The sequence below is a fragment of the Asparagus officinalis genome, chromosome 9 (genome assembly GCF_001876935.1).
Source record: "Asparagus officinalis chromosome 9, Aspof.V1, whole genome shotgun sequence".
Taxonomy (NCBI): Eukaryota; Viridiplantae; Streptophyta; class Magnoliopsida; order Asparagales; family Asparagaceae; genus Asparagus; species Asparagus officinalis.
Genome location: NC_033802.1, coordinates 59266775 through 59276804, shown reverse-complemented (window position 1 = coordinate 59276804; position 10030 = coordinate 59266775).

The following is a 10030-nucleotide window of genomic DNA, read 5'->3' as shown; positions in this document are numbered from 1 at the left end:
CAATTTTCACCGTGAACAATCTGGCGACCATAGTGGGAGCCACCGATCTCGCTGCCGAGATCGTCACGTCGCAGCCGCGGATCTCAATCCCGGTCGAGGAGGAGGTCGAGTATGAATTCGACCAGGCCAAGTTCGAGGAGTACCTTTCGTCCTCGTCCGGATCTACCTCCCCCCGCAAGTCCAAGAAGTTCTCCTCCAGGAGAAAGGCTCGTTGGTTTGAAGAAGTCCAGAATACTAATGACGCTCTCACCCCAGCTGACGCCAAAGTTGCGTCAGGTGAAGTTCCACCGACCTCCAACGAGGTCAAACCTATTCTTGTCAACGCTTCTACTGTTGAGGGCGTTGTGACTCTCTCAAAGAGAGCCCTCCAGAGGCGACGTCAGCGCCTTGTGCGCCAACTCGCTAAGGCGATGGAGTGTATGGACGGAGTCCGCTACAACGCGGATCTGACGAATAGGAGAGGCAAACAGCCTCAACAACTGAAGAATGGTGGTTCCTCCAAGCCGCCGACGAACGAATGGATCCGGGTCAAACGGAACCGTTCGACACTCGAAGAGCGGATTCACAAACGCCGCGCATTACTTGCACAAGCAAGAATCCTCGTGCAGAAGGCTGAGGAATTGAGTGGAGGCCAAAGCAGCCTCCAACCAAAGTTCAACCACCGGCGAAACAACCAAAGTCGCCGGTAATCCCAATAGCTTCTCCGGGAGATCATGCAGAATCATCCCAAAGGAAGAAGCCAGTCTTGGAGCGTCTCAGTCCGATTCCCGACGAGAGAGGCAAAGCTCCCGTTCAAGATCATTTGGGCCTGATGAAAAAGCCACGGACGACGCAACATGCTGGGGGTCGCCGTCACCTCCAACATGACAAAGAGACCAGGGCGGTCATGCGCACCAACTTGCGCATTGAAGTCCAGGAGACCGCCGAGAACTCACGCCCAAAAAGGCATGTTTCGAGGCGCGTGACTTTTGAAAGCCCGAAGAGGGCAGTCCCCCCTCAGAAGGAAACATTATCGTCAGATGACGATAATGTTATACCTGAGAAGTCGTGCCAACACACGATAGGTTACTCCGATCGTCAAGCAGACGAGTTGTACTATCGTACCGGGGGTACGAATAAAACCAGGAAAAGGAGTCCCTAAGAACAGGAAACTCAGTGCCCCTGTTCCAAACTCATTCGGGCAGTATTGTTTGAATGCAGCTGTATCAAGGCGGTCCCCGAACGAGTTTCGGTTTTCGAGAGACTTAGTACTGAAACGCCGAAAACAAGGCCTAGGCGTTTCCGACGAAGAAGAACGGTGGTTGAAGACGGAGAATTTCCGAGTGTCACCACCAACATGACCAGCAGAGGGACATCGGCGCGGGACAATCTCGAATCGATTCTGAAAGCATCCCGACCTAGAACCCGTCTGCAGTCCGGAACCATCAAGCGGACAACCTATGGTAGGGTTCGAACAAGGCTCCCTTCAGAAGATGAAGAATCTGATACCGGCTCCGCGGTCGCATCAGATAATACAGTATCCAGCGAGGGACAACCCCGCGAGGCACTTATGATAAGTTCATTAATGAAGATTCCATTTTAGCGTACTTGTCTGATGTCTCTCTTAAAAATAAACAAATAGAGAATAATTCTAGTGCATGTACCAACCCATGGCACGTACTGTGCACAGAGGCGTCGCTCACCTTGCCAATCCAGTCATCCTTCGCTTCAGTTTGGTTTGAAACTTGGTGACCTTTCAATGGACCCAAGCGCTCCTTGATAGGTACTTTACCTCGATTCCCTGGTAAGGGACCGAGGCGACCTTTCACAGGAACCTTGGAGGTTGAAGGGTCTGTTTTCATACCTGACCCTACCAGAGCTGCCGGGGTAAGGGGAACAGGATTTGGCCTTGGTGAAGGTTGGGCAGCAACTTCTTTCACTTTTGTCTTGAAGGAAAACCTCCGGATTATTATCAAAAAACCGGAAGGGGCGTGGGTTACGTCACGCCTCCCCCCGCCTAGAAAAACGAAATTAGTAATTACTTACGTCATGACCAATCATCCGGAATATCGTCATACGAGTCCGACGTCAGCGTGGGACCCTTCTTTAAAAACTTGACTGTGAACATGGTTTCAACTAGTCATCCAGATGAAGACGCAGGGGGTGACGAGGAATTATTGGAATCGACCGATGATCCTTGGATCAAGCGTCTCAATATCCTGTGGGATATGCGTTTCGAACAACGCGAACCGCCCACTGAAGATAAAGTAATCCAGGTCAACATGGGAGATGAACATGATCCTAAGCCCATATTCATAGCTGAAGACTTGTCATCATCCGAAAAAGAAGACCTATCATCCACCGAGAAGGAAGACCTTATATCTCTCATCCGAGAATATATAGATGTCTTCGCTTGGAACTATGAAGATATGCCCGGCCTTGACCCGAAGGTTGCCATGCACCGTCTCAACATTGATCCGGACGCAAAACCCGTTAAACAACAACAACGTAGGTTTCGTCCAGAGATCATGGAATCAATCGAGTCAGAAGTTAAAAAGCTTATAGACTCAGGTTTTGTTAGGGAAGAACAACACCCTGACTGGGTGGCCAACATCGTCCCAGTTCCTAAGAAGAACGGTAAAGTCCGGATATGCATTGATTTCCGCGATCTCAATGCCGCCTGTCCGAAAGACGAATTCCCACTCCCCATCACGGATGTTATGATTGACAACACCTGCGGGTATGAAAGGATGTCTTTCATGGACGGATTCTCTGGGTACAATCAGATCAAGATGCACCCAGACGATGAAAAACATACTGCTTTTAGAACACCACTGGGGGTGTATTGCTACATAGTGATGCCCTTCGGCCTGAAAAATGCAGGTGCGACTTATCAACGTGCAATGAACACAATCTTTCACGAACACCTACGAAAGAAGATCGAGTGCTACGTTGATGACATAGCAGTAAAGAGCCAATGTAAAGACGATCATCTTGCAGATCTGAAGACAATGTTCGAAATCATGCGAGCACATCAGCTGAAGATGAACCCGACAAAATCGTTCCTCAGCTCATGAAGAAAGGAGTATCCTTTGTTTGGGATGGAGAATGTCAAAAAGCATTTGAGGAGATTAAGAAATATCTTACTCAATCGCCAGTTCTCGTGGCCCCTATATCAGGAAAGCCATTCCTGTTATATGTGAGAGCTATGGACCATTCCCTTGGAGCTTTGTTGGCCCAGAACAACGATCAGGGTCAAGAACAAGCCATCTACTACCTGAGCAGGACTATGATGGGAGCCGAACACCGGTACAATCCGGTCGAAAAGGAATGTCTTGCCTTGGTATTCGCAATTCAAAAGATGCGACATTACCTAGTTGGACAGACAATTCACGTCATCTCCAAAGTGAATCCCTTGAGAGTTTTCGGTCGGTCGACCGACGTAGTTTTTCGGTCGACCGAACGTTTACTTCGGGCGACCGAATTTCTCTTCGGTCAGCCGCGACTTTTTCAAACGGTCATTTGCCTAGTAAACTGCGCTTACACTTAACTGTGTTTGGCACAGTCTGAGATAAGGGTCTGTAAAGGAGATTATTATCCTATTTGGGAAGATTGGGTTTTGTTTTAAATTGATTTAATCTCTTCTATAAAAACCCCAGTCTTCTTCTTCCTCCTGAGCCCTAACGTTTGCAAAAACCAGGGAGTCTGCTGTTTTCTGAGAAAAATTTTCAAAGTCTGGTTTCTGTGTTTTCTCTCTATTTTTAAGTGTGATTCACTTCCCAGCTCACCAAAGAGGACATGCAGACGAAGAATTCAAACCACGATCGACCGCTATACTTCATCGGGTATATCGGCTCCAGCAAAGTCAACCGAATCCAAGTGAATCCGGGTTCTGCTGTGAGTATTATGCCGCTTCGCTTGATGCACTTCCTTGGTATTCCAGTTAGCAAGTTGTATAATGCTTTGCTATTAGGAATGCAGTTGGCTGAAGAACTTAATATTCAGCACCTCGAGGCTTACGGGGACTCTTAGCTTATCGTTAACCAAGTCCGAGGAGAATACGAAGTACGTCACGAGGATCTAATCCCGTACTACTTCTCAGTGCTAGAGCAAGCTCAAAAATTCGAGGGTTTCTTTATCGAATATGTACCGCGAGCTCAGAATGCGTACGCAGATGCTTTAGCCTCCCTGGCAACCTCATTAGCATTGCCACCGAAGACTGAAACAACGATTCCAATCGCGGGAAGGAAACTATACTTTTCTAAAATTCCCACAGAAGAAAACTCAAACGAGACACCGACAGGAGAAGTCTGTACAACCTCTATGGAATTTGAATCCAGGGATTGGCGATTTCCATACATCGACTATGCAAATCCGAAGGAATCACATTTGAAAGCTGTAAAAAGAATTTTTAGATATTTAAAGGATACAACCAACAATGGTTTATTTTATAATAAATCTCGCAATTTGGATTTAATTTCATATAGTGATGCGAATTTTGCGGGATGTAAAACTGATAGAAAGAGCACAAGTGGTACTTGTCATTTTTTAGGACACTCATTAATGAATTGTATAATAATCCTGATTTGTATATGCCGCTTCGGTCATCCTATGTAACAAAGGAACGCCTTCAGTATTCTTTCGGAACAACCATGATCATCCCGAACAAGATAGGAGGTGCAAAAGAGGTAATTTATGGTAAAGGAAAGAGCTCTCCGTTACCAGATCATTTCCTAAGTGAAGATGAAGATGATTACAAACCTGGTCGGCATTTATCTAAGTATAGTCCTTATTGGCCGAAGATGTTTTCAGACGCGGTTGACTATGCTAAACGTTGTCACGCGTGCCAAATTCATAGAGATTTCATCCACCAAGCACCAGGAAACTTACACCCCACATCGGTAACCTGGCCATTCGAAATGTGGGGTATGGATATCGTCGGACCGATTTCCCCTCTGACGTCTAAGGGACACTGGTTCATTCTAGCCGTAACCGACTATTTCTCCAAATGAGCGGAGGCTATCCCGCTGAAAGAAGTCAAGACTTCGAACGTGATCAAGTTCATCAAACATCACGTCGTCTTCCGTTTTGGAGTCCCGAGGCGAATAGTTCACGACAACGGGACACAATTTGTCAGCCTTGGGTTTCAGAGATTCTGTGACAGATTCAGAATCCAAAGTGTAGCATCTACGGCATATTATCCGCCAGCAAATGGTCTTGCAGAAGCTTTCAACAAAACCATAGTGAAGCTTCTCAAAAAGTTTGTTTCCAAGAGCCGGCGCGATTGGGATGAAAGACTTGGTGAATGTCTGTGGGCTTATCACACCACAGTAAAGACCTCTACAAGAGCCACACCTTTTTCTTTGGTATACGGTTGCGAGGCTGTATTGCCATTGGAAATCCAGATCCCTTCTCTGAGAGTTGCTATTACAACCGGGCTAACAGAAGAAGAAAAACATCAACGGCGTCTGCAAGAACTTGAAGCCCTAGACGGCAAGCGACTTCAAGCTCAACAACAGATCGAGTTGTATCAAGCCCGTATTTCCAAAGCCTACAACAAAAAGGTTAAGGAACGGATTTTCAAGAAAGGCGATTTAGTGTTAGCCAACAGGCGACCCATGGTGATGACACACAAAACCAAAGGGAAATTCAATCCTAAATGGGATGGGCCCTTCGTAATAGAATCAGTCTAAGATTTTTCAAGAACATCTCAGGAAAACAGTCGAATGCTACGTCGATGATTTGGTTGTGAAAAGCCGCAACAAAGAAGATCACATCAAGGACTTGAAGACGATGTTCGATCTCATGCGAAGCCATCAATTGAAGATGAACCCTACTAAATCCTTCCTTGGAATGTCTAGCGGAAAATTCCTTGGATTCGTCGTCACCACTAAAGGTATACATATCGATCCTGACAAAGTGAAGGCGATACACGAGCTGCAACCCCCTTGAAATCTGAGAGAGCTCAGAGGGTTGCAAGGGCGGCTAGCTTACATCCGACGGTTCATCTCAAACCTTTCTGGGAAGTGCCAACCATTTTCTCTTCAATAGGAAGGGTAGCAACAATGTCCTTACGAGTCCGCTCAGCTGCGTGGAGTGTACGGCAAAATTTTGTATAAATTTGGCCACTTTTATGCTCAAGCTCTTTCCTGACATCCTCATAATGGGCCAATTGGGCTTTCTTCTGGTCCAACTCGGCTTCTAATCGAGCGATAGTCTCCTCGATACCGCGGATATCAGAAGCAACACGTTTGATTTTAGCATATGCTTTAGAGTGTCGCTTCCTTAATGCTGATATGCGGGCCTTTTTATCAGACAGGTCCTTGCGAAGAGTCCCTGGGTGATGCGCCCTCGAGATTATCGCCAAGGAAAGAGCCGGCTCCACTTCAGAATCTAAATTGGTGCGCTGGTACGGGTGTTTATGACGCAACCGGCCTCTATGAATTGGCGGTTAGCGAAATGGGCTCTTCTCTTATCCTAGTATGATTTGCACTTCAAGCAGCAGAAGTCGATCAAAGGACAAACGATTTGTGATCTTCTGGCGGCAAACCCGACCACAGATACGGCATAAGTATATGATGACTTGCCGGATGAAACCCACGAGGTTAATACTACGTCGCACCAACAAGTATGGCAATTATATTTCGATTGTGCCTCAAGGTCAGTTAATAGGGTAATAACCCCGGGAGGTTATACAGTTTCCTCCGGAGTTCGAGTTGTCCTAATCTCCCCGGGGAAGCATGTGATGCCTCGAGCTTATTCATTGACTAGTCCGTGCTCCAAGGAAGAGTTGGATAGATTGGATCCGTATGATCATCCTGAACAGGTGTTGGAGCAACTTCAGAAGAAGGGTCCTCTCCAACCCTATCGTCCTCAGGAACCGAGGGGATCGATTGGGGCATTTCGTCCTCCCCGTCAGTAAAACGCTCAACGAGCGCAGACTTCATCGCATCCCCCATTAATTTGGCCCTCTTGGAATTCTTGGCCATGACACGTATCCGCTTACGAATTCTCCTGTCATACTCACCTTGCTCAGCAGCAGAAAGAGCCTTCTTACCCGATCTTAAAGAACGAGGTTTAGGAGCAGGTTCTTCTGCAGGAATCTCCTCAGTTGTCTTTTCTTCGGGAGAATCGGCAATTGGTTTTCCCTCTTAGATTCCCATAGGAACCTCTTCCTCAGAAGGTTCTATGGTGGGCAAGTCCTGAGGAGCTTCAACGGCTCCAGGACCTGATCCCGTACCACCAGGAAGCAATCAAAATGGCAGAATCTTTTGAAGAATTCTTCATTGAATATATCCCTCGTCTCTAGAACGCTTATGCGGATGCACTGGCAGCACTAGCAGTATCACTTGCGCAGCCTCCCAAAACCGAGCTGTTAGTCACAGTGAGGACGCATCAACTCTGCATACCCATATACGACATGGATATTAAAGAAGAAGATGACGGAAACATTAACGCCAAGGAGGTGAATTCAACTCAAATTGGGTCTGAGTCCCGAGAAACGGCTCCGATCGCTTCCTGTTCACAAGATAGGTACTCTTCCATCCCTGGCAGACGAGTACTCGCAGACCACTCCGTGAACGGTATAATTCCCGAATCTCGTTTATACATGAAGTATAAACGTCATATTCTGGAATCCGAGAAGCTTCAACAAACCACTGGCGGAAATCCATAACAGTAGAGCAGCCGGGTGGTGAATGGGGTAAAGTGAATTGTGCATGGGTTCCCCCGGCGGAGAAGAAGTACCATGCGCGAGCTCCTTCGTACAAATTCCCAATCTGAGCTAACGCCGGGTTAGGATTCCTAACATAGAGTTGGTCGTATCCAAACTGTCTGGCGAACCGAGAAGGCATGTAAGGCTCGATTACGTACTTCTCCCGCGAGCGATAGACCAGGTAGCCCGAAGCGCACGAAGGAGAATGTGGTGCGCATCAGCCTGGTCCCAAACTATATGATCGCATCAGGAGGATGACATATTTCTGGCCAACGATGGTTCGAGATGCAATCGAACACGCACAAGAATGCCACGCTTGTCAGATACATGCGAATTATATGCATCAACCGCCAGAGCAGTTGCACACGTCAACCGCCCAACCTGATCATAAGAAGCCAGCTGAATGTACCCTCTTCCAAAGAAGAAGAGTCTTCAAAAAGCAATTACATGAAGCGGACATCCTCCACATCAGCTCCGTCAAAGTTAGGAGCACAGCAGAAAACCTGGTAATTGTCTTCCCGGGATAGTTTCCCCCTTCAGTCAAAGGTGACCGATTCATTCTTGCGATCACAGATTACTTTTCAAAGTGGGCTGAATCAATTCCTCTTAGAGAAGTGAAGACGAACAACGTCATCAATTTCATCAAGCATCATGTCATATACCGACATGGCGTGCCAAGACGGATCATTCATGATAACGGTCCACAGTTCATAAGCAACGCCTTCATCAGGTTTTGTGACAAATTCAAGATTGAAGATGTCTCGTCGACAGCTTATTATCCAGTCGCAAACGGACTAGCTGAGGCTTTCAACAAGACAATCATTAAGATCCTATCAAAGCTCGTGAAGACCAATAAACGAGACTGGGATGATAAACTCGGTGAAGCACTGGGAGGTAGCGTCGTCAATACGAGCCTGAACCTCTTCCAAAGTACTGACGGGCAATCGGGTCACAGAGTCTCCTTTAGTGGTCAAGTTTCGGAATAAATATTCCGCCCAAGACACTTGTTTGATGCCGCTTCCGTGAGCCCCCGTCAGCTGCAGGCAGATATGGAAGTGACACATCACTTCCCAGAGAGTGGCGTAAATTTCTGGAGATTCAAATCCCATCCCTTCGGATCGCTCTCGCAACTGAGATGACGACAGAAGAACAGCATAAAAAACGTCTCAAAGAACTTGAGAAGTTGGATGAAAAGCGCTTGGAGGCTCAGCAACAAATTGAGTTATATCAAGCCAGAATATCTAGGGATTTCAACAAAAAGGTCCGACAGAGAAGCTTCAAGGAAGGAGATTTGGTCCTCGCTGCTCGCCGACCGATAATCCTCAATTCTATCTCGTGAAGAGCGAAGCCTAACTCCCCCACAGGGGTGAAGAAAGTGCAAGTCTCGGGACTATACTTCTTCAATATAGAGAAGAAGTGAAAGTGGCTCTGAATAATCCCGAACTCAGTAGCCCGCACAGGAACCAGCAATCCAGCTTGGGAAAGAGGGGTTTCCAATTCCTTCAGAACAAACTTGGTCATCTGGGCCCACCACCCTGTCACTGGAGAATGATACTCAAGAAGGCACCAGGCAATTAATGCCAATAAATAGGAAGTTCCTAAAAAAGTACTATCCCTAGTATATTCAGGATAACCCATTTACCGGGAAGTTCCTTGAAGAATATTATACTTTTTATTCTAGAGGATAACCCAAAATCTTTCTCTTTACCACCAAAATCCCTCACTGATCAATTGTAATTGACAGTGGGTCCACTAAAAATGTCTTTCTGGCCCTCTTGACTCTTTCCATGAACAAGAGGTCGGCTTTCATTTCGGAGTCCCCTTTCGATAAACGAAAGAACTCCCTTCTTCTTCTCTTTGGGTAAGCCCTCTGTGCGGGGAATTCTCCTTTCTTTTCCAAAAACCTCTTAACAAAGGTCTTCGCCGGGCTGGGCACCTCGCGAAGGGGATACTCCTTAGCAAATAAACTCGGCCGCAAAGCCGTCACCTGCCGGTCATAACCAACTGTGCGGACCCCGTGAAAAGTCAAAGTCCCGAGAGCAACCCCATCTTGATCCTTAACCAGGGGCCAATCCATATGCCCTTCTCTTTGGGTAAGCCCTCTCGTGGCTATGACCAAAGTTGAAGTTTCACTTCGATAAACGAAGAACTTCTTTTCAGTTTAGATAACCAATCCTATAAAAGGCAGGTTTATCTAGATTTTCCAGATTCTCGGAGTGAAAATCCCACTCTTAGTTTCTTTTGCACTGGAAATAGAATATAAAATTCTTCCTTTCCAGAATCAAGGAATAGAATATAAAATTCTTACTTCCTTGTTTTTCAGGTTTGCCTTCACCC